At 37.6% G+C, this 25,436-nt stretch overlaps 1 protein-coding gene across 1 annotated transcript in view; it reads right to left on the bottom strand.

The window, feature by feature from the left end:
- LOC129077696 (cytosolic beta-glucosidase) overlaps window positions 1-25,436 on the bottom strand; it is a 97,740-nt gene that overhangs the window by 30,389 nt on the left and 41,915 nt on the right. The gene's annotated exons all lie outside the window — the stretch shown is intronic.

Here is a 25,436-nt window from a genome sequence, read left to right as displayed (position 1 = left end):
AAAAATAGGATGCAACAAGAGAAAAGAAATTCAGCCATGAAAACATTTGCCAGTATGTGGCCAGCACATGCAGAGACTGAATGCCCTGAGTAACTAGTATAATTTTTTTGCCCCATGTAGTAATAACATTATAATTGAGGTGGGAACATCAAGCTAAAAGATGACGATACTGTTAGTCCTTCTTGTGCCATGGTCATCAAGCCAGTTTTTAAGCCTTTCTTTTGTTTCATTTTCAGCTTTCTTCCAGAAAGAGAATATGTCAACTAATTGACATAAATATCTTAGGTTCTTGACAGTGTATTTCAAGTCATAAATTAATAGACATTTTTGTTCACATATCAGTATCTTACAAGTTACTGAAATGAGTCTACTCTATGGGAAATTTATACTATTCTCAGAGACTATTCCCAGAGTATATAATGTTCCGTGAACATTATCACTGACCTGATAATGTCTTCCAAAGAGCCTTGCCCAACTGCTTGGATGGACTTTCTCGATAACATTCCTTTTGCTCATGACCTTCATACTACAACAGCAACCCAGAGTCATCAGCAAGGCCAACCTCATTGCATAGGATTAGCCTCTGCTCTAATTATAAGAGAGGCCTTCATGTGTTGAAATTTTGTGGTCACTTTTTTCAAAGTAGACAAAAGTCAAAACATCATACAGAATTTCAAAGCTGTTAGTATCCTGATTTTTTATACACACACACACATATATGTATATTTATGTTAAATACATACATATATTAATTTGGTATCAGGAGTTATACTGTTTTATTTTTTCTCTTGGAGAACTGGCATGCATCTTTTCATTGAGTAAAGTATGCAATTCACAGTATTTTCCTTTTTGTCCTGGCTGAGAGGTGACTCAGCAGTGAACAAAGCACAGGAATCGTGCTAACCTAGTGTTTTGGTTTACTTACATCCCTCACCCTGTGCTAGTCATACTGGGCTCTAGCCACGTTCAGAAAGAGCTTCCCAAAAAGAAACTATGTAGGATCATGAAGAGCAGAGAGTCTGATCATAGGTCAGCTACATTACATCTGGGATGAGCTAAGAGATGAAAAGGCAGGTAATTAGTATAAAGAGTGAGCCAGAGTGGAGAGATAAACTACAGACAATAAAGTAGGAGTGAATCCCTTGTCGGTCAGAAATAATGAAATCTAAAGAAAAGGGCCAGCCAGGATGAAAATCTGCTGAATTCAACAAAAGCACTCCACCATCTTCCTTGTGAATATATCGATGGATTTCCCAGCCCAGCTTAGATTCCTGAAGAGTCACCTTCCCTTAGTTACACACTTTTGTTACTAATCTCTCTAATTGTATATGTTAACTTTATTTTAACAAGAAAAAAATTCTGAGGTGTTCTAAATTAAATTATAGCAGTCAGGAGAATAAAAGAAAAAGTCAGAGCAGTTAGCCTCTTAATAGCTGGGGGCAGCTGAAAAAGGACCACTCACATTCCTGAATGTATGTTGGAGCTTTGAACCAACATCCAGGCTTCTAGCAGCCCTCCACGACATGGGCCACAGCCTCCTGCTTCTGCATGAACTTCCAGGACTATTGCCTGGAACCAATCAAAAGATGGCAATGTTTCTTCCTTACAGACTGTGTTCCAGTCATAGAACTGCTCCCACTCCGCCTTATCCCACCCCCTTGTCTGTAGCCAGTATAAGTTTTTTCATGACAACCTTTCTTCTCTCTATTTGATGTATTTAAAAAGCATGTCAACTCCAGGATGGCAGACATGTGGCCTTTTTCTCCCAGCATTTTTGCTGGTGGTTTAGACTTCAATTTCCAGGACCTGGTCCTTTGTGGCCCAATAAACCCTGTGCTTTAAAAATCCTTCCAACCATGGAAATTAAGTTTTTGTTTAAGAGCTTTAGGCCCCCTATACTCCTATGTGAAAGCAAGTAGACAGACTATAAAATACTCATTTAAAATATTGACATGATGTTTGTAGGGGATAATGTGCAGTGTATAAACTACATGTGGATGGGATGACAGACACCTGTCTTTAAAAATACAATTCTAAGCTTCACTCTAGGCCTGGAATCTTGAGGAACAGCAATAAGGAGAGTGTGGCTGGAGCAGAATGATGCAGAGGGAATAATTGGAGATGAGGTCCAAGAGTTTAAGTAAGAAGGTGGTTATGTCGGACCCTGTTGATCAGCTAAGGGTTTTCACTATTACCCTGTATGGAATGGAAAGCCATTGAAGAGCTCTAGGCAGAGTATTTACATGATTTGTGTTACTTTTTTAAAATTTTATTTATTGATTTGAGAGAGAGAAATATTAATTTTTGTTGTTCTACTTATTTATGCATTCATTGGTTGATTCTTGTATGTGCCCTGACTGGGATCAAACCCACAACCTTGGTGTATCAAGATGGCATTCTAACCAACTGAGCTACCCAGCCAGAGCTGATTTGCCTTATGTTTTAAGAGGATAAATGACTGATGTAAGAGGGAGAAATGAGAAACCAGTTAAGATCCTATTCCATTACTCCAGGAAAAGATGATGGCAGCTTGAACCTACATGTTTGGAGATTAATTTGCTGAGAAAGCACAAAAGAAAGAGAGCGGATAATTGACTCTGTGATTTGGGGCTCAAGTAATTGGAAGTTTGGAGTTGCCACTGAACAAGCTTCAGGCATATAGAGAAGAACAAGACGCTTGTGTCTCTGACAACTCACAGCCTAAGAGAGGAGATGGACAAGAAAAAACAGTCAATAAAAGCAAATTCCGGTTCTTAGATGCTGACTTTGTACCAGGCACTGAACTCAACATTCAACAAATAAAACACAGTTTAGTCCTCATAATTATTTAGTGTGGTTGATGCAATTAGCCCTGCTTTACAGATTGGAAAAAAAATAAATAAGCTTGGCAGACTAACGTGACTTGCCCAAGACCTAAGAGCCAACAGACAGAATTGGTTTGAACCTGTAACTGTCTAACCTCAAACTTATGCCCTAACGACTGCACTTTAGTCTAACTCTGGGCTCAACTTGATTTGAGGAAATCAGGGAGGCAGGGTAAATAAAGCTGGCCCACGCGTGCGGGAGCCGTTTACCCATGACAGGATGATTGCCCGATCACTTTTAATCCATAAAACAAGAAGGATGGACTCAATGATTTCCCTGGTTCCTCTCAGCTCTAAAAGCCTATAATTTTAAAACATGGTGATGCTTCTTTTCAATAAAGTGAAAGTCATTTTTATTCCTTAAGATTGAATAGCATATAACACAATTCTCTTATTTATACAAAGCTATTCCAAGCCAGGCTGAATGGTGCCTCAAACCTTAGAGTTTGCCCATTTTGAAATAGAAAGAGTGTTAAGGGGAAAAGAATAGCAGTGAATAAAGAAGGGTGAACGAGGAAAAGGAAAAGGCACATCAAGGAAATTAAAATGAAGTTTAAAAAATTGTCTTTTTCCAGAAAATGGAAGAATTATTACATCTTTTATACTGAGGCATCTTGATTGTTGACTAAAAATTCAGTGACAACTAAAAACGTATCTTGAGTGTTAACAGAAACTTTAGTTTTCACAGTCTTTGTTGTTCCCGAATATGGGTGGTAATATCACACATTCAATTTATCACAATAGCAAAATCATTTGAAAATATTTTTTACCCAGACAAGATCATACATGGCCAGAAAAAGATAATGCCATATATTTAGGTTGGCCTTGGATTTTGAATATGTCAGTGAGAATGAAGTGAAATTTGGCCTAGATTTAAGGAGTCATAAAAACAAGTTTGGATTTAATTAGGAAAGGAACAAGCAGCATGCTTTCTTCAACATCATCACTAAATTCATAATGGGCGTCCCTACTGTACGTATGTATCTCTGCTGTAGCAGGCAGCTGTGGGGATTTGCCGACACTGAAGGCAAATGAAGTCACAGTGAAATGATGCCAAAGTGTTATATGACTGTGAACAGAAAAAGGAAAAGCTCTAAACTGGCGTTTAAAATTGTATCTCATGGAACAAGAGTGTCATAATCCAAAGGGAAGGGCTCCCCCTTTCTCCCCCCTCTCTTTCCCATATCCCCCCCTCCCCCTCCCTCACTTTATCCTTTTGTGGTTACCTTCATAGGATGTCATTTATATAATGACTTCTTAAAATCTTAAGCTTTAAAAAATGTGTAAAACTGCAACTAAGATTATAATGAATGGATTTGATATTTAAAAATATAAATAAGATTGAAGGCTTCACCCAACATATTAAGATCATCACTCCGAAGTCCACATCCATGGGCATGGACAACAGTGTGGTTGGCCAGGGGAAGGGGCATAAGGGGACTAAATGGTAAGAGAAAAAATACAATAAAAAAGAAAAAATCATTGTTGTCTCTATATACTTCCTGCAGATTGCTGGGGAAAATGACATTTAGTTATTATAATGGCTATTATTTTCTTACAACATATGCTAAGCAAAAAAACCACAGTAGAATGTTCAGAAGGCACGATAGACACCTCACATAAGAAATTCAAGTAACAAATAAATAAAACATCCAGCCTTCTCTGAAATTAAAATAAATGCAAATGAAAACAACAAAAACATATGTGCAAATGTTTATGTCATATTAAATTAGCAAACTGTATGTGGTGTATATGTGTGGGTTTTAACGATAATATTCGGTATTAGTAAAGATGTGGCAAAATAGGTATCCTAAAAAGTATTAAGGAAAAAAACATTTCCAGAAATCAATTTGAAAATATACATCTAAATGTTTTTAAAAGTGCATAATTTTTGACTCAGTGATTTTTCCTCTAGAACTATTATATCTTAAGAACATCAACAGAAGCTGGGTCAAAAAATATGTTCCAATGATTTATATAAGCTGTTAATGTGAGCAAAAGCATCTAACTCTCCCAATTTCCCTATTCCTATAAACATTTCAAAATAAACAGTAGGCCAAACCTGCATTAAGTCTGGAAGCCATAAAGGATTGGCTCCATTTGCAAAAAATATAAGGTTTCTGGTTTGCCTGCTGGAGGGAGAGGGCAAGAGGCACCAGATTGACAGAACAGAGGATAGATCAGTGTGGACAGGAAGTAGAGAACACACCTGTGGAAGGCAGACATCATCAACAGGAAGACCACAGCCTGGATTCCTCCCAAGTGAAGAGAAATACAATTAGACCCCTGAAAAGGTACTGTCTGTCATAAAAAGAGGACAGGCCCCTAAAAAGTAGAGAAAATGCTTTACACTGAAAGAAACTTATTGCAAGGAAAGTATGAATATTTTGAAAATTTCTGTCCTTTTTTTCTGAAAAAGATATGAACATTTATTGTATTTATGAAACTAAAGTAAGCAGTCTTGAAATCACATGCAAAAAACACATGGTGAAAATAAATTTCTGAATCAAAACCACCATGGCAGTAGAGATCAGATAGTCGGGCCGAGCTAAAAGTCAAATTAGTAAAATGAAACACACGATTGGAAATGTGTCCAAATCTCACAGAAAGGCAAAAGGATTTAAGTATAAGAGGAAAAAGAAAGACATGAAGAACAGATTTAGAAAAGCCAATACCCTGTATGTAAAAATTAGAATTTCAGTTAGAGGCCATGATAGAGATACAATAGCGTGAAATTTCCCTGAGCTTAAGACGGACCTGAAACTATGGTTGTAAATGGCTGTTGGCAGGCTACAGTAATGAAAAGACGGGAATCATCTGTTAGGTATCTAAGGAATAAACAAATATTCTCATAAACGTCCCATGCAGACACTCGATCCCCTGTAAAGAAACACAAATCAGCTCACAAACATTGCTTCCACAGCACTGACATCCAGAAGAAAATAGATCAAACCCCTAATTCAAAAAGGAGAGGGAGAAGGAGGACGGGGTGAAGGGGGAGAATTTTAGACACCGACTGCTACTCATGTGCAAGGGCAACAGCAATGCAGTCTCCAACAGTATATTTCAGAAATGCTGTGCAAATATTACACCTGCATAAATCTCTTCCTGAAGTATTTTTCAAAAAGATTCTACCACTTTGTGATCATTCAGCATTAAGGAGCACACTGGCCTGAAGTACTTCTTAGAAACTAGTGCTTTTTTCAGTTCTCAGATCCAGAGAATCAATGTTCTATGCAAATTATGCTCCACAAATAATAACATGAAAAATTTTAGATTTCTCTTTAACATGAGAAGATCAAAGCCCTTACACCAGCGATTCACAGCATCATCTGCACATTAGAATCTCCTGGAGAACTGGTGAAATCCCTAAGGCCCAGCCCACACCCCCAACATTTAAATTAGAATCTGTTTCTGCACTCCCACTTCTATGGCAGCATTGGGCACAATGGACAACGAGGAAAACAGCTTAAATATCTGTCTACAGATGATAAGGAAGATGGGAGATAATTGATAGATGATCGCTAGAAGATAGACACAATGGAGTATTACTCAGCCACGAGAAAGAAATCCTGCAATTTGCCACAGGGATGGAACTTGAGAGTATTATGCTAAGTGAGATAAGTCAGATAGTAAAAAAACATATTGTAAGATCTTATTTATATGTCAAATCTAAAAAAAAAAAAAAAAAGCCCAATATAGAAACAGAGAATAGAATGGGTCTGGGGGTGGGGGAAATAGGAGATGTTAGCCAAAAGGCACAAACTTCCAGTTATAAGATAAGCAAGTTCTGGGAATAGAATGTGCAACATGGTGACTGTACTATACACTTGAAAGTTTCTAAGAGAGTGGATCTTAAATGTTCTCACCACAAAAAAAGAAAAGAAGTAATTGTGTGAGAACAGAAGTGTTAACTAACCCTATTTTAATGGTCATTTCACAATGTGTACATGCAGTTAAACATCAGCTTGTACACCTTAAAATTATACAATGTTATATGCCAATTATATCTCATTAAAGCTGGAAAAAAATTACAACCACCAGGGGAAGAACCCAGTACTGTTTAAATCTCCCCAGTTTATTCCAATGTATGCAGTCAAGATTCAGAATCTTTGCCCATATAGACCAAAACATTGAGTACTAGGGGTAATGTAGGGGTAATGTTTTCTTTCCCAGAATGTGCAAACTTCCATTTTAATATTTTTAATTTCCCAAATGTATTGCTTTGTCAGCTAAGATCCTGTTAAAATACTTGCCTGACACACTACATGGACACCGTAGGCCTTGCTGGTTGATCACCCTTCGTGATTCCAAAGCAATGGCTTGGGAAAGCTGTCTCTGTCACATGCTTCCTTCATACTGTATTCCTTACTCTTGACAGATGAATGTGAACTGGGTTTGGACAACATAATTTTAAACTGGATTAATTTCAAGGTCAACAAATGAAAACTAGACTCATACAGAGACTTCAGCCAACAGAGAAAGTAACTTGGTCCACAAATTATGGCAAAGTAATATTTTTAAAAACTGCTCAAGTATCTTTTATATTTACTAATATAATAATGCAAGCAAAAGTTAACTATCTGGGCTATAATCTACTCAGGGTCAAAGTGGTTCCCAATGTTATATTAAGCAGCCTAAAGAAGCATATTGATTCCTCAGGTCACTGTGATAGAATGTGGATCAGTGACTGCAGAAAATATTAGATATATTAATGGGATCCTAACAGACTTGTTTCTGGAGTCTACGAAAGACAGAGAGGCCATATCCATGAAATAGTCAAGGTCATGTCTTTAGAATAGATCAGAAGATTCAGACAAAAATGTTATATTTATAACCTGATATCTAAATATAACCCCAAAAACTGTTTCACAAAGATATTTACTTATTAATGTCCTCTACTGCACTGAAAAATGTTTCCAAGTCACTTTGTGATTGATTGGAACAGATGTGACTTAAGTGTGCTTACTTATAATTCCATAAAATCTCTACTTTATAATTCATGTTTTTGTCATCAATGAGAATCACAGAGATCCAATTCTAATAAAAAATATTTATTTCAACAGAGTATGATTAAATAAAGCCAACAACACACATCATCTTGAGTTCAGCCCTCACATTAACTTTGAAGACCAGAAGAGAAGTGAACCAAAAAAATGAAACTAATCTTTTATATGCTATAATCTTCCATGTCACGAAAGCAAAGTCACTAGAGCATAATTATTCTAAAAACTAAAAAAAATAATTATTTGATATGATAGCAGTACTAATTATTACTATAATGGCAATCATGTTATAACATATAAATGTACCAACCATGTAAGGTATACATGTTGTATACCTTAAATTGCAAAATGTTATATATCAAATATACTTCAGTTTTTTTAAAAAAAGCTAAAAAGCAAAGCCAAAGCTTATACAAGAAGTCAAAAGCAGAACTTGGCTATGAAGTGGTATTCCACGCCATGTTCTTCCTGCTGGGCATAAGGTTAAGTATAATTCCGGTAGGTTGGCAGTGTTTTGAGACAGCTCTAATGTGAAATTTGTGAGAATTACATCAGAGCCTTGGTTAAAACTCCCTGAGATCCACAGAATTTAGGACTAGAAGTTGATCATGTCCAGACAGCAGCTGTGCCTTATATATCTCTGTATTCCCCCCCAGAAGCAAGAGCACTGCAGGTACTCAATATACATTAGGTGGTTGCCCATACCAGTGAATGACCCTCCCACGTGGGGCAGACATTCTCCCAACAGTGCCTTTGACAGATGGGCATCTGGCATCTGCTTCCACGCCATCTATTGACAAGTACCTAATGATCTCCTGAGGACATTCATTCTCTGATTCAGGCCCACTAATTGTTAGAAAGTTCTGTCTTATGTTGAACTGAAACTTGCTTTCATGTAATGGGCCCCCATTGGCCTGAGTTCTGCCCTCTCTGAAAATACAAAATGAGTCTTTTTCGTCTTCTACCTGACAGCTCTTTAACAATTTTAACAAAACGAATAAGGCTATCCCTATATGAGCTCATCTTAGATATTCTTTTCTGGGTTCAACTTAAATTGTTAATAGTACTGTTAATACTCAATGGTACCATGAATGGAAGGTAATATTCCAGATATAAACTGAGAGTGATGCTTTACATATTATAATCAGGAGATTTGCCACTGAATGCAAGCAAGGCAAATTCTTAAGTGACTAAGCAGATATACTTGCCTCCATGAAGCACATTCAACTATGGCTACCAGGCATCTAGTTTCGACTCCTTTCAAGTTTCATCTCTGAACCAGGAATGTAATCACATCATTTCCTTATCTAATATTCCTCAATGATTCCCATGATTTTTTTTCAAATCAACAAGAATTTTGTAAGTTTCTATTATGTGCCAGGAACATTCTACATCCTGGTGTTCCAGAAATGAGCAGAGAAGTGTGGTCCCTTCTCTCATCAAGCTTTTAGTCTATGGAGATGTGTCAGGTAATAAGTAAACAACTAGGGTTAAAAATACAGGTTAACATCTAAGGTGAACAACTGAAAATAAAGGTAAGCAACTAAAGTTAAAATTACAGGTTAAGAAAAAAACAGAAAAAGCTGATCGTAAATGAAGGCCACATGTGAGTCTGATCCTCAGTGAAAGCATCTGTGAGAAGGTGGAATTAAACTAAGACCTGCGTGGTGAACGTGAACAGACCACCATAATGCAGCGGCAAGCGTGGTTTTGGTCTCTCCTAATGAGCCTTTTGTCATCTGCAAATTTGAAACGCATTCCCTCAACTCTTCATCCAATTCATTGATCAAAATGTTGCATGTGACAGGGTCACAAAGAAACTATAGGTACCTAGGGAGTTCCCTGGTAAACTGTCTTGTGCAACATCTCATTACAAGGGCTTTGAAAAGCAAACATTATGCTTTCAAGATTTCCAAAGCCAGGCAGAATTTCTCTTTTTTTAAACTCCCATAAACTCCCATCACACTGCCTGTTGTGCGGTTGTTTTCGCCTCCAGGCAAAGCCACCTAGTGAGGACCAAAGGAGCTTGAACGCATTTCAATGTATTGATACGTGTAGCACCAGCTCCAGGGGGAGCCGCACAGCCCGGTATCTCAGCTCAATACAATTCCAACTTCTCTCCCAGATCAAAGGCACAATTTGCCCGTTCTGAGTAGCGTGCTGTTGAGTTAGCAGATGAGGCCGAGTAAAAATATACACTCTACGAGTGTGTACATAGAAGGATCTTGAGGGCAGTGATCTGGGAAGGGGGACACTGATGGATAAACAACTCCTTACACCTTCACTTGGCCCTGCCAGCCTGAACCACTAGCTAGAAAGGCCTCATGTAAATACTAAGCACACATATTTATTTAGATTCCAGTTGCTAACCTATTAAGCATACTAACTCACTCAAACTCTATACATGCTACAGGCCTTCACACCTACAGTGCCCCCTACACCAGGACTGCTACATGTGACTACGCAGGTTTTACTTCACACAAATTTGGGCGACACCGGTGTCATAAGGTCATTGTAGATTTCTTTAGTTCTTCTTGACCGATTTCCAGAAAATATAAATTGTTTCCAGGAACAGAAGTTTCCTTCTAAATGGTACAAAGATACCATGTGGGCTAGCTGTAGGGCTGCTTTATAAACTCCTATGTATAAAAGGTCTTTCAAACATAGGAGCTACTCAAGGATATTCAATGCAGAGCTGTTTGTAAAAGTGAAAAAATGTCCATCATTTGGACCCCAAATTTCCATCAGTAGGAGAATGGATAAATAAATGCAGTCTGTTCATATATCAAAATACCATGGATCCATTAAAAAGAATCACTTAAAGCTAAAAGTATCAGCATAGATAAATCTCAAAGAATGTAATGTTGAAAATTGATATGTATAGTGTGACATCATTTATATAAATAGTAAAATGCATGATAAATGTACAAATAGCTGATGGGTACATGCATTTGTATCAAGATATAAATCTAATGCCAGGTAGATGTTCATCAGCTTCAGGATCATGGTTATCCCAGGTGAGGCAGGGAGGAAAGAGCGTTTGCTAAGAGTACAAAGGGGTTTCGCCTGGATCTATAGCATTTTATTTCTTTTTAAAATGTGAAATATATGTGACAAAATATTAACATTTGTTAAATCTAGGTCACAATTATATGGGTACTTACATTTTTCTGTATGTTGAGGTAACTTTTTTTTTTTAAATAAAAGAGAAAAGAAGTTAAGCTTCATTTCCCCAAAGGAGCCACTGTGTTACTTCCCTTCTGATAATGAGATCCCTATTATGCAGTGCCTTTCCACATTTCTTTTTCTTTTTCTTTTTTTCAGCAAACAGGGTTTACCTCTCAAATTACCACTTTTTAACCAGTAAAAGTGGAGGTGTCTTGGAGTCCTGGTTTCTCACCTTCATTCTATGCAACATAACAGTGCCCCAAAGATATCTCGGTGGAACGTAAGGCTTCACAGAGCGCAGTTACAAAACCACTGACGTGACTAATGGTGAAGCCCTTTTGACCTGAATGCCAGGAAGCCATGACCAGTTTTCAAGGTTTATGTCAACCTCTACGGTCAGGTTATTTGCATTCTGCCTTTGCCTCCTGTGTGTGGCTAGTGTACTACTTGATATTTCTTTTTATCAAGAACCTGAGCATAATCAAATGGCCCATCTTCAATAACTGACAAAAATTACCACCTCTCAACAAGTTTAAACTGGCAATTCTTAACTGTCCTCCTTACCATTATTCTGAATAACAAAGCTTATGTTAACCAAAAAAAATATTGTTAAAAACATAAGTACAAAAGGAAGGTAATTTTTTAAAAATCAAATCTTCCTTAAATAAAAGGAAAGCAATAAATGACTTAGAGTGAATAAAATTGCGTACATTTGAAAGAGAATCCAACATTAGGAATGTCAAAAGTTGAAAAAGAACTTAGACTTACTGTGATCATCTCACAGTATATACAAATATCAACTCATTGTGCTGTACACCTAAAAATAATATAATTTATATGTCAATTATACCTCAGTAAAACTCTTAAAAAAGTTAAAAATAAAAAACATCATATAAACTTCCTTCAATTACTGACAAACAAATATTTTGTATATTTCTGTGTCCAATAATGTACTGGTACATAAAACTAGTGGAGGTATTTTAATGTCCATTTTGTGAACATTCTTAAGTTTTATCACTTTATATTAGCATAAATTTATTTATCCTGTCAGGTGTCTGATGCTATATTAATTAAAATGTCATACTTGTTAAAGAAGCCTATTCAACATTGCAATTGACCATTCTAATCTACCAAAGTTCAAAATCATGGTTCCCAGAAGATTCAAAGGAGTCATATAATATAAATACGGTTTGTCAAAATGAAAAGTGTTTGTAGAAGTTAAATAGGTATAGGTTTTCTGTAGCTACAGAAGCAGTGATATTGATGCCATTGAGTTTCTGGCTTTTAATATCCATCTATGTGAGAAAAGAAATCACTTTGGGGAGAAATTACACACAATAGCAGTAACAGGAAACTTACCTTATCAACTGAAGGACAGCTACATAGTGATCTGAGTCTTAGATAAATCACAGGGTTAGAATAGAATGCTAATTGCTGCTTTCTGGCTATACACCCAGGTTCCTTATCCTCACCTAGTGCCCACCCAGATCACCAAAGAACACCTCTACACTTTGACCAGAGCACCCTCGCCAATCCAGCTTCCATACCAGGATTGAGTGTTGCCCAGGCATGGAAAGCAGAGTTAACTCTTCACCAGCTCTTTTCCCCTTGGCCTTGCTCTCCCTTTGAAGGGAACAATCTGCCTCCTTCTCCTGCCACAATTACACTCCCTGCACTGGAGTGTCAGCTGGCATGTGAAGAACATTATGGAAGAGAAGACTATTGGGTTGAATGGGAAGGTTTCAGGGCTAAGCAAAGATTTAAGAGACAGCAGAATAAGGCTGGCCAAAAAAAGGTTTAATGAATACTATGTTCTATGGTGATCAATTGAACCAATAAAGTCCATCTGTTTGCTTGAAAATGAACCTATTAAGATCACAAAGGGATAATAATGCTGTTTAGACTTTGAAGAGACATTCTTAACACAGGTTAGTTGTTAAGCCACATTTTAAAGCAGCCTATGACATTATGTCAGGGAGTGGGGCAAAGAAGGAGAGGAACTGTGGAAGGTGAAAAGAAGAATCACAAAAATGATAAACTGCATTGTGAAGTTTGCATCAAGAAGGTTATATAGCCTAAAAAGCCCAGGGAAAATAAGTCTAAAAAACAACTGGACAAGAGTAAAGGTTGATGAAACACCAAGACAGATTGATTACTAATGTCAGTTGAGATGACCATCTCTAGAAATCCATTAAGGAAAAAAAAAAAAAAAACAGACAACCACAAGGGCTAGAAGATTGAGTTACTCTTTTTGCACAAAATCAGATAGGATGACCAGCATTATGACCTTGTGATCAAAAATATGCAAGGAGCACCTTGTGTAAACTAAGACTATTGTCTAAGGATAATTAAAGATTAATTCTAGAATTTTCAAAAGGCAATAAGTGAGCACATTGGCTCTAAGAATGGACGCAGAACTAGGGTGGAGCCAACCCATCCAGCAAATGCCCAGTTTATTCATAGGTCAGAACTGGGGGCTCAACACTCTACAATAAACTCCTTATTAGTCAGATAGTCAGGAAGTGAAGCACTCCAACTAATCAAATATTTTTTGTTAATTGTTACCACATGCAGAAAGATTACAAATTTTTAAAGAATGAGAATAAATTAAAATACACTTAACACTGAAACTAAACTGATTATAATTTAATCTTTCTCTAATTATTCAGAATGCATTTCAGGGCCATCAAGAGAAGCATAAATTATCAGTGCTTGATGACTGTGCAGGAAGTCACAGTTTTTCTAAAATCCTGTTTAATAGATGCTTGGTAACAAAGAATTCACTGCACTAGTTATCATTTGGGGGATTTATGGGCTAGGCATTTTGCTAGGAGATGAAGTATATCATTAATCCTCACGAAAAATAAAATGTTGCAGATGATGAACTGATATTCATAAAGTTAGAATAACTTGTCCAAGGTTACACAACATGAAAGGGTGCCAGAGCCAGGCTTTGAATGTAGGACTGTCTTTAAAGAATATTCTCTTTCACTATGTCAAACAAGCGAGTTATTCTTGTGTAAAAGTGTTAATAAAATTCACTGGCTCTCTATACAAAACACAAAACTTACGCACACTCAATGGGTTGTGCTGTTTGTTTTTCTGATGAAGGTTTTTTCTGAACCATTCTTGAGACTGCTATCATGTACTCAAGAGGCCAGCAAACTTTGGCCATAAACTACTTTTAAAGGTTTTTTTTGTTTTTTGGTTTTTGGTTTTTTCATGAAAGGCCAACAGCTCATTCAAAGAATCAAGAACATAGCCTGAACATCTTTGGAGGAAAAATGCTTTAAAAGGCTAAATGAGCACAGCCTTAGCCACATGTCAAAATGATTGACCAATAAATGCATACACTTAACATACTTATTTTTATGCCATGATCAAATTTTTGTGTCTCCCCACTTATCTTTAACTATAAAATGTATTGGATTTGACTTTTACTTAGTAAAGACTCTGGTCATTTAAAATTATTGAAAACTCTAGTCCAGGTTTAAATTTATTAAAGAAATGTATTCTACTTAATTAGGAGGGAAAAAGTTATTTCATCACCCAAGGTGAGACAGTCTCCTGTCATTGTCTACTTTTTAGTTCCAAATTCCTTAATTTTTTTTTAATTTTTTGTGGAGATTTTTTTCTTTATTGGAAAACTTTAAGACTGAATACATTAAATAAAACCAATTTCTGGGGGAATAAAATCAAAACCCAGAATAGAAAAAAAGTTAACACTGTCTGGGCCATAGCAGAACCCAGAGAATATATTCTTATAATTGAAAAAGTCTAGGTGCTTCATACAGGCTCAACTGCCAATAAAGCAGCTTTCTAGAAGGTGGGCGCTGTTGCTGATACTATACTACGTCTCAGGTGAGGAAAAACCAGACTCCTTTATGTTTTCACATGAAACATATATGGCATCCTGTTCACCTTCACTCGCTAGCACCCACTAAAATGCTTCAAGGTTCAAATGCCTTTTCTTCCTCCACCCATAATGGTTTCACTTATCTCCAAAGCAGGCAGTGATTCCTATAATGGAATTTCACAAACAAGAGGGGAAATGCGGCTTAACTTTAGAATGGCACAAAATAATCTCAAACCAGGATACTGTTTCATTAGCTAATCTCATTCACACACAGGAGACTTTGCTGTGGCTGAGGTGACCTATTCAAAGGGACAGGCCTCCCTCCCCCACCCCTGCAAGTAGCATTTCCAGATAAGCCGTGAGAATCTTTCTATTCCAAAAGAAACTATTTTCATCTCTAGCACCAGGATAATATTTTTATTGTATTGAAGCAAAAGCTACATAGACAGTAACTTGGGGTAAAAGGAGTCCTGATTAGAGTAAGCTCCTTGCTTAAAAGTTCAGAATAGAAAAAGAGACAGCCCATAATATGAAGTCCATACACAAAATTATGACAGGAAGGTAATTCTGAAAATGCTACAGCTTGACCCCACTTTCTAACTGAAGATCTTGCTCACAGACAAAAGTTAAATTTAAAGAAAGTTAAAATTGCCAACTGCCTCACTAAATCAAATTATGCTTTTATGGCAAAGCTTGAAAATCACACTTAAGTGTTTTAAAACTTGATAGATGAGGTGGTGCCTGGTATGATTGTGCTCTGAAAGGCGACTTCACTACTCATGGAGTTGTTCAGCTGTAGATTTTACTCCAATGCTTTGGACTGATTTGTTCATTCAGTTTCCTCTCTGAGATTTTACGCTTTCTACGGTGACTTTGTTAAACCTGAATCTGATATGGTCCTTCTGATTCTGAACTCCAAGGGAGAACTTTCTCAGAGGAAAGAAAGTGAGATTCATTTTCTATATGAGTGAAATAGCAGAGGAAACGCCCAAATTGAAGGTCAAGAAAATGTCACCTAGAACCTGAATCAATATCAATAAAAATAGTTCATTGAAGATCAAGGTCTAATTTTATGACTAGGTAAGAAAGATGTTCAATATCAAATTAAGTAGCTAGGTGAGAAGAATGATGAAAGTTAAAATAAGACTATTAATTATAATTTCTTAGGCTTAATTTGATAGCCTAATAAATTATGGAATTCTAAAAAAAATGAGATTCTTGACATAAATGCCTAAAAAGGATATTTAGAGGGTCACATAATTCTTAAACTGGAAAGGTCCCAAAAAATTAGCTAGTTCAGCACTTATATTTTTCACTTAAAGAAACTGAGGCACAGAGAAGTTAACTGTATTTATATAAAGAAAGTTTTAAAACTTTAGCTTATACTTTAGTTATTGTCACAACAAATCCAAGTTTAATATCGAAAGGGTATAATCAGCAACCATGCATAATCTCAATGCATGAAAATTGTTCTCACAAGAGTAAAAGCAATCTATTATACCATTTCTTTAAAAATTAAAAAAGAGCAAAATGGTAGAATGAATCTAATATTTCATTAGAATTCTCAGGAGTAATTCAGTTTTCCTGATAATCTAGACTCAATCACCTAATCACTCCTTAAACATTTACTGAGCATCTACTGAATGTTATGTATATAGCTCAAACTCCAAAATTTTATTCTAGTTGGAATTTTGTCTTTAAAAAATAGTGAATAAAATCTTTATAGACATTGTTCTTACCTATGAGTACTTATACGAGTTAATAACTTCCATTTTCTCCTAAAATGATTTTTTCCTCCCTTTCAAGGGTTATAATGGCTATTATCTTCAATAATCAAAATGTCTTTCAAGTCCCAGCTATTCAATCATCTTATTCAACAAGCACTTAGTCATGATAGGGCTATGGTTGTGCAAGAGGTCCATGAATCAGTTTTGGCACCAGTTTTTAACGCTTCTAATTCATAATATTGCTGATTTTCTTCTACAAGGTGTGACGCCCTTTATTGGAAAAATAATATAAGGTGTGATTAACCAGTAATTCACCCAATAATGAGTCTAGGAAGGCTGGCAGAAACAATATTTATGTCACTATAGAGTGACTGATCAGCATAAGTAAAGTTGAAGTAATAAACAAGTAAGATAAGAAGACCCTAGACAGGAAGGCTATAAGAGTGGTGAGCCGCACGCTGCTTAAGGTCTGATTGTCAGTACTACAAGTCCAGAAACATATTTTTTAGTGCACCCAAAGCTAATCCCCACTGATATATGTGCAAGACGTCAATTTACAAGACATAATGTCCCTATATTAATTTATAATGGAAAATATCTGTCTCCAATCTTTGGAAAACTCATGTTACGTTTCCTGAGAACAAACAGCTAACACCTGGCCATCCACTTCTCCCTGTTCTCTCCATGACCCCACAGCTGTCCCACGGAATCCCTCCCAACAGCTATCCAGGCAACCCCTGCTCATCACACTGAGACGAATTCCCTTAGCTTTGTGCCCAGGCAGTGCTTCTTATTCTCAAGATAACTAAGAGGCCAGGTAGTTATTTTCAGGTTATTTTGGACATCAGGAAATAAGAGCTAATGTAGGCAGATACTTGAGGATCACTTCACCTAGGCCCTGGGAACACCCTGAGAAGTTCGCCTTCTCTCAATTCCTGTAGCCCTCTCATCACCTGAATGTTCCAGCATTGCTCTCTCCTGGAGCAGCTTTAAAAATATCCTTACTTGCTCAAACTCCTCTTTTCATTTCCTTTGAATGTATACCCTGAAGTGGGATTGTTGTATCAGGTGCTAGTTTTATTTTTCATTTTTTGAAGAAGCTTGATTCTTTTTCCATAGTGACTGAACCTATTTACATTCCTACCAATAGTGCACAAGAGTTCCCTTTCTCTACATCTTGCCAATACCGACCTTGATGATAACTAAGCCATATATGCATTCCTATATTTATTGCAGCATTATTTACAATGACCAAGATATGAGAACAATTTAAGTATCCATCAACAAATGAATGAAGTTGTTTTATATATAGATATATATCTATATCTATATATATCCATGCATACAATGGAATGTTATTCTGCTAGGAGAAAAATGGAAATCCTGCCATTTTTAGCAACACAGATGGCCATTTAGGTCATTATACTAACTGAAATAAGTCAGGCAGAGAAAGGCAAGCACTGTATGATATCACTTATATGAAGAATCTAAAAAATAGCCAAAATCGTAGAAACAGAGAGCAGAATGATGGTTCCCAGAGCCTGGGGGGGGGGGGGGCAGGATTTGGGATATGTCATTTAAGGGTACAAACTGGAAACTAATAGATCAATAAGAACTAATTAGCATACGAGCTAATGCACACCACAGTGATGTAGTCAACAATTCCATATCATAAATTTCAAAGTTGCTAAGAGACTAAGATCTTAACCATTCCAACTACAAAAAAAGAAATGATAATTATGTAATATAATAGAGGTGCTCACTAACTGTAGAGTGATAATCATATTGCAATATATAAATGTATCAAATAAACACGAATACCTTAAACATACAAAATGTTATATGTCAATTATATTTAATTTAAAAAGTCATTATCAAATTCTTCCCCCTTTTCCCCTTTTTTAACAAGATTCCATTGAGTCTACCCTTCATATTGGAAAAGTAGATTTTCTTCTGATAAATTACACTTCAATCATTTTACAGTTTTCTTTTAAGTTATAAAAAAATACTGAGCTTCTGTTTGCCACTACATCACACAAAAACTACTAGACAGATTGTCATAAAAAATGGAGGGTATATATGAAATGGCCTGAATTCTTTTGTTTTTTTCAAAAGAGGCTTTATAGTAGTCAAACAATTCACTGGGCTTGGGATGGTGGGGGACCTTAAGTAATATCCCCTCAGAGAAGCTGGGATTGAATTAAAAAGAAGCCCAGGGAATGTCCATCAGAAGGGGCACAGCATACGTATTGGGGTTCTACAGAAAGGGAAGTTAAAGAATGGCTTCCAATCGAAAGTACCAGGGCAGATTTTCTGACATGTGATGCAGCTGCTTTCCCCATGGACAACTCCATGGAACCTGTTCCCAGGAAAGCAAGGCACGGGGTCCTCCATCTCTAAGAGGGAGAGCCTGCTAAACAGTGTGTGTCCCTGATCGTAGCAACACATGCACTGCACCTGGAAGCCTGGTGAAGTGGCTCAATAACAATGTGTGTGTGTGTGTGTGTGTGTGTGTTTCCAAGCTTTAACAAGTGTTGCACCAGTCACCTGGTCACAGTACTTGTCCCCTAAAACCTCTGAATTGGTCACACCACTAGAATACAGAATCTGAGAACCACACAAAGTGAAAGAATAATGAGCACCAATTCCATCCCTTCAGGACAACTGAGGTCCAGATAATGCATTTTGGCCAGAGAGAAAAACCTTAAAAGTATAAAGTAAATATATCAAATATGAAAATAATATTTAACATTTTAAGGTGTTTGGAGCACACATAGACATAAATTGTCTTGTATTTTCACAACCGACTTTGAGTTAGGCAGGACAGCAATCAGCATTGCTCCCATTGAACTGGTAAGGAAGGGGACCTTCAGGGAGCCCTGAGACTACTTCTCTAAAAGCACTCTAGAACACGGACTGAGCCCCAGCATCACCCTCCCAGCCCTGCAGACTTCTATTCCGCCATGCTTCATGTGGCAAGGGACGGCAAAGGTAACGATGCCACTGAAGGGAAGTAAAGAGAAGAATTCAGGGAAGGTCATCTGGCATATCTGTTCCAGGTAAACTCTGCAATCTCTGGCTGGCTGACGTTCTGTGTGGTGTGAGTATGCAGGTTGGTGAAACACAAACATATTGGAAATTATTTTCTCCTAAACGTCAAATTCCACAAGTCTGTAAACTAACACACACTAATAATTGTGGGGCATAGCCTTCAAATCTCCTTCTTTCTCTGCTCTGCCATTGATTCCTCTTTGTTAGCTGCCACCCAGTCCCACCAGGTGTGACAGCACTGAGGGACTCCAACGTCCCCCTCCTCAGGTACCTCAAGCTGTGAGCGGTCTGCCACCCATGATATGAACTGCTGCTACGCAGAGGCTAAGCTCACAAAGACTCAGTTTGAGAAGCAATACAACAGTAAGTATAGAATGGACATCCACATTCGGGTACTTGGGTCTCTATTCTGAGCTCGCAATGGATTTTTAATTGGTTATTTTTTCTAAAAGGTCAACGTATTAACCTTTGAGATCTTCCCTTAATTCTTAGAATTCTTAAGTGCACATTTAGAAAAACACAGGTGCTTAACACATTTTGTCCAGTTAAATGGGCCTCTGTGATCTGAAATTGACCTAGGCAGGTGGCTGCCAGTTCTGCACTTCGTGGGAAATGGATGTATTTCTCCTTTACCCGCTCTCCAGGAGAAGGGGAAGAGGGAAGGGGAGGAGAATGCTGACAGACAACAGCAGGGTAGGTCTGTGCTCAGCATCCTGCCTTGGCGGTATACCCGAGCTGCAAGATTTATAACCTCCTTGTTACAATGCATCAGCTTCAACACTTTTCAGTGAAGTCTTCAATAACTTTGATGACATCTTGCTGAGGGGTTTTGTCATTAAAAGCCGAAAGCTGGTCATTAACAAACCTTCTCTGCAATCATGTACCGCTGTGCTAACTCAGGCATGGATCTGCCTGGAAAGTTAGGCTTGCTCAGAAACTTTCCAGAAGGCTGCATTTTTTTTTTCCTGTGTGGGCTATATTTCTTTAGGGAAATAAGAGACAGTTCCCTATCACTTAATCATTTATTTCTCATTATCCATTGACTAACTCTTCTCTGGTAGACACAACCGAATTCAACAAATGTCTGCAGAACACCTACAATATGACAGCAATGATGCCCAGGGCTGAAGACATAATTATAAGAAAGATTCTGCGCCAGTTCTCAGAGGGTGCATGGGGCCCTTCCAGAAAAATAACCCATCATTTACAAAATCCTTCCTCATGTGCCAGACTCTGCATTTAGGCTTGATAAGAATTATCTTCTTTACCTTTCTTTAGAATATAAATGTTCTTCTTATCCCAGTTTAAAGATCAAATGGCTGAAGTGTTGTCTAAGAATTTTTTCTAAATTGCTAAGCTTGGAAGGGGCAGAACCAGGTTTCAAACCCATGTCTTGTCTGACCTGAAGCAAGTTCGTGTGCTCCAAACAACAGAATTGGGCCAGGCAGAAGGCAAAGACCATGGCATTCCAGGATGAGGTGCTCATCAGGAACCAAGTGAAAGGCAGGCACATGCAGGGGAGGTATGAGAAAAAGGCTGAGCCCAGGCTCGAAGTCCCTTTGGGGAGAATTCAACCATGATTGGAGTATTGCCCACTGGGAATAACCTTTACCCACTTCTCGCCTCTCCAAGAACATTCAGGTTATTGAGGTTTCCATTGGCATTTTGTACACATGGACTTAAACTTGCCTGCTGGCTCTGCAGCAGCAAGGCCTGGTATACATTTCATGGGCAGAATAGAGATTCATAGGATGTGAGAAAAGTTGAACTCTTTGAAGATCACTGCTTCTTGAACTTCTACAAAAATTTAGGTGGCAGAGTAATCCAGCTACCCAGTTGCTTGATAGTTGTTTCTTCTGCCAGTGATTTGATTTTTCACCTAATCTGGCAGCCTCTCTGATGGAAATAATGAATGAAGGGAGATGTTGCTGCTTTTTCCTCCATGGGATTCCACCTTCCTTGACGGCCAAGGAAGGTGGAATCCCATGGAGGAGCTTCCCCAGAAAAAAATGATAGAGAAACAGGCCGACAGGAGGTATACTCTGCTATTAACTTAAGACACTTGGGGGGGTGGGGGAGGGAGGACTAAAAACACTCTTGGGATGATATGTTTAAAATAACAATAAAAATAAGTTGAGGTGATAAATATATTCTTAAGAGTACACATTTTGTCAAAATACTAATAATTATTACCATTGGTTGAGGGCCCACTATGTGCCAGGCAATTGTTAGCAGGGGGTCACACACTAGCTTACTAAATGAAATCTTTACAAATACCATACCAGGAAAATTATTATCCCATTTTTATAGATGAACGAAGTAAGAGTTTGGAGGATGAACAATGTGCCTAGCGCCCCTCATTGAATATTCAGCCGAGCCGGAGGGCAAGCCTAGTTGTACGTTAGTTCAAGTTTTTGGTGTCTACACTGTGTTGCTTTACTTTATCTATATCTACATTAGTTAAAACACAATAAAACACAATCTACTTAAAGGCACTTAAATTATACAACAATTAAAAAGATGTCAACTGACTTCTTTTTTTTTCCTGAAATGACATTTTCCTCTTTTTGTTTCTTTACCCAAAAGGAGACAAAAACATTAGCTTACATTTTACTCTCCAATTAATGCTGTGGGATTTTACCTGAAAAGATCAGTAAGTTCTCCAAGCAGACACCATTGATCCAACTGTAGTGTCATTATGTGTCTGTCCATATGTGTGATGTTGGAGGGAAGGATTTGTTCATGGCTCCCCAGGTTCTGGCGGGTTCTCACCTGCAATGCTTCGCACAAATGTCTTCCTTGGCCTGTTATTATTTTTAACTGCTTGTAGTGTGCTTTTACTAGTAAAGTACTGTGCAAACAAGATCATCAGTGCTACCTTGGAGGCATCTCAGGAATTCGATTAGTAAGTACAGTTCTTCCCCTCTGATGACAGGAGGGACAAGAGATGTTTGAGCATTGTCCAAGGTCATAGGACCTGGAAGCTCTTGCAGAGGCAATGTGAAGCACTTTCAAAGGATGTATGTTAGCCTTGACTGGGTAGTTCAGTTGACTAGAGCATCATCCCAATACACCAAGGTCACGGGTTCAAATCATGGTCAGGGCACATACAAGAATCAACCAATGAATGCATAAATAAATGGGACAAGAAATTGATGTTTCTCTCTCTCTATCTCTCTTCCTCTTTCTCTTTCTAATCAATAAAAAATTAAAAAACAACCCACCCAAAAAAAAAAACAAAAAAAACAAAGAATCTACGTAAGCCCAGAGTACCAAAGGTAAGGAAAAGGCAAGCGCTCCGAGTCAGAAAGCCCTGGACTCACAGGCCTCATCAAACACCGAAATAGCAGCAGCAGCAGTAATAGTAGTAGTAGTAGTAGTAGCAGCAGCAATACAAACAGTCTGCCTTGTTCCAGCAGATATTACTTAGTAACTTTGTGACCTTGAGCAAATGACACACTTTCTGTAACTCATCTGTAAAGTATGAGGGATGACCTCATGTTACTATTTTGAAAAAGAAATGAGATGGTCTCAGCTAAGACTCTCTCTGTTCCAACTGATAGAAGCCCAGTCAGAATCAGGCAAAGTAGAAAGAGCACTTAATTAAAAGTAATGTCTCTCAAGAACAAGCATGCACCTGGGTCTGAGGAAACACTAGAACTAAAGGCCCAAGTGCCATCCAGATTCTCTCTCCATTTCTTGTTGCCACTTCATCCCGATGCACCTGCAGTGGTCCTTCCTCCTGCTTAAGCTGAAAGGGCAGGACACTGACACCAATTTCCCCCCCAGGCCAGGCTAAGAGACAAACCGAGTGGTCCAAGTTCTAAATCCCAGGGAAGAACTGGGATTGGCCCAGCTCATGTCAAGTATCTACATCTAAATCAATCAATCACCTGTTGACAAGGGGCAGTATTTTATTCTACATACGCGGCTGTCCCTGTGGTAAACCTGAGGGTAGGGGGACGTGGATATTTTATAGAAGAAAGAGGATTATTACTAGAAAAGAATTTTACCAGAGACGAAATAATTGATGTCCATTGTAACAATATATGAAAAATAGTTATCACTGCACCCAGTCTAGAACATATACACATATGTATGGGGGTTTTGTGGTCAATATGTAGATTTCTGCACATTTTAAAAGATGATATTTTTAAAGCATAATAAATACAGTATTACATTTTAATTACAATGAATATAGAACATCTAATGTTAAAAAGCAGAAGAGAATGTAGATGCTGTGAACAGCTTATGCTTTAGGCGCATAGCACTTTCTCCATTAATTTAAAGACAATAGAAAATCAACAAATTGGAAAACAGGATTTTGTTTCCTTACCCCATCCTCTTCTCCTGTCCCCCAGAAACTCAAATCTTCTCACTTTTCCACTCTTGCCTTCAGAAACTTTTCTGCCTTTAGTGTTTTTAATTTTGGTAGGCCCACCACTGAAATTTTATCATTAAAAGTCTAAAGGACCATAGAAACTACAGGAAACTATTTCAAAGAGCACTTGAATGACCTTAAATGTTTAACACTAAACAGAGCGCCAAGCTAGAGATGAAAAAACCAGGTCCTGGTTTTCCCTTTTTCCCCAAAACACACAGGACAATTTTGGACAAGTCATTTGTGGTCCCTGCGTCATCATAAATCTGCATGAAGGTTACTAGCCTACTTGCCTCTCAGGGTGAATCTGGGAACATCAGGGGATTAAGGCCCATTTACAAGGAGAAGTGAAAAAAGAAGAAAAGAAGAGAGTTCCCTTTCTTAACAGACTGTGAATTCCCACCTGAGGAAGAATATGTTTTCTGTGTAAGAAGACAAAAGAATTATTTTGCTTGGATTAAACTCTAGGAATCCAGTTGCACTCTGGCAATAAACTCTAGGCCCCAATAAGGGATCAAGTCAACATATTCCAGGTTTTAGAAAGAAATCACTTTGTGTTGCTTCCCAGAATTCCTTCTGGCTGCTGCCAGTATATTACTAATTAATTTTTAAGAAAATAGTTTCAGGACCTTTCAAATAGAATGATGAGACAGACGTGTGCCTACCATGTTCAAAACAATAAAAGACATTGAAAGTCTCATCTTTCATTGAATTTTGTTTCTATGATATGATTCCTCTATAAGGAGAAGAAATTAAATTTATAAAGCAATAGTATCCCAAGTGGCAGCTAAAAGGGAAGAATTCACTGGTTTAGAAATGTATGTTACCAGTTAAAGATTACTACATATTTGCGTTCAAGTATGAAAAGAATCCCATGAGGGAAAGAAGTTACCAGAATAATAACATTGTCTTGAAACAAATTTTACAAAATCTATAGGACAAAAAAAAAGTTCCTAACGGGGCTGCTTGGTTACAGCCTAAATGAAACATACACTGATTGAAGACTCACGCCACTTAAAGTTTATTACACAAATGCTTAATTGTTGTCCTTTAAAGATTCGATCAATTCATTTCTTGGTAGTTAGGGTATTAAAATATGCAAATAAGCATGCGATAGTTGATCAGTGCTAATCTTTTTGCAATAACTAATGTTCTCTCTCAATAGCTACCACTCCTCCTGTTCATGTCACCTTCACCCAGGAGTCGCAAAATGCTGAAGACAGTTGCTTTTTACTTGATTAAATTTTCAGAGGTTGAAGCTAGGCCAAAATCCTCACCCTACTCTTTCCTAAACACTTTTTCTCCTCTTTCTTAATTACATGGCTTTACACTGATTTGCATGAATTTCAGCTTTCAAAATCATTGGTCTTTGCTGAATGCAAA

This window comes from Pteronotus mesoamericanus, unplaced genomic scaffold, assembly GCF_021234165.1.
Source record: "Pteronotus mesoamericanus isolate MK-2021 breed Mesoamerican mustached bat unplaced genomic scaffold, CSHL_Meso_final contig_68, whole genome shotgun sequence".
Classification (NCBI taxonomy): Eukaryota; Metazoa; Chordata; class Mammalia; order Chiroptera; family Mormoopidae; genus Pteronotus; species Pteronotus mesoamericanus.
Note: the sequence above shows the minus strand (reverse complement) of the source record. Positions and strands in the feature narration are given on the sequence as shown.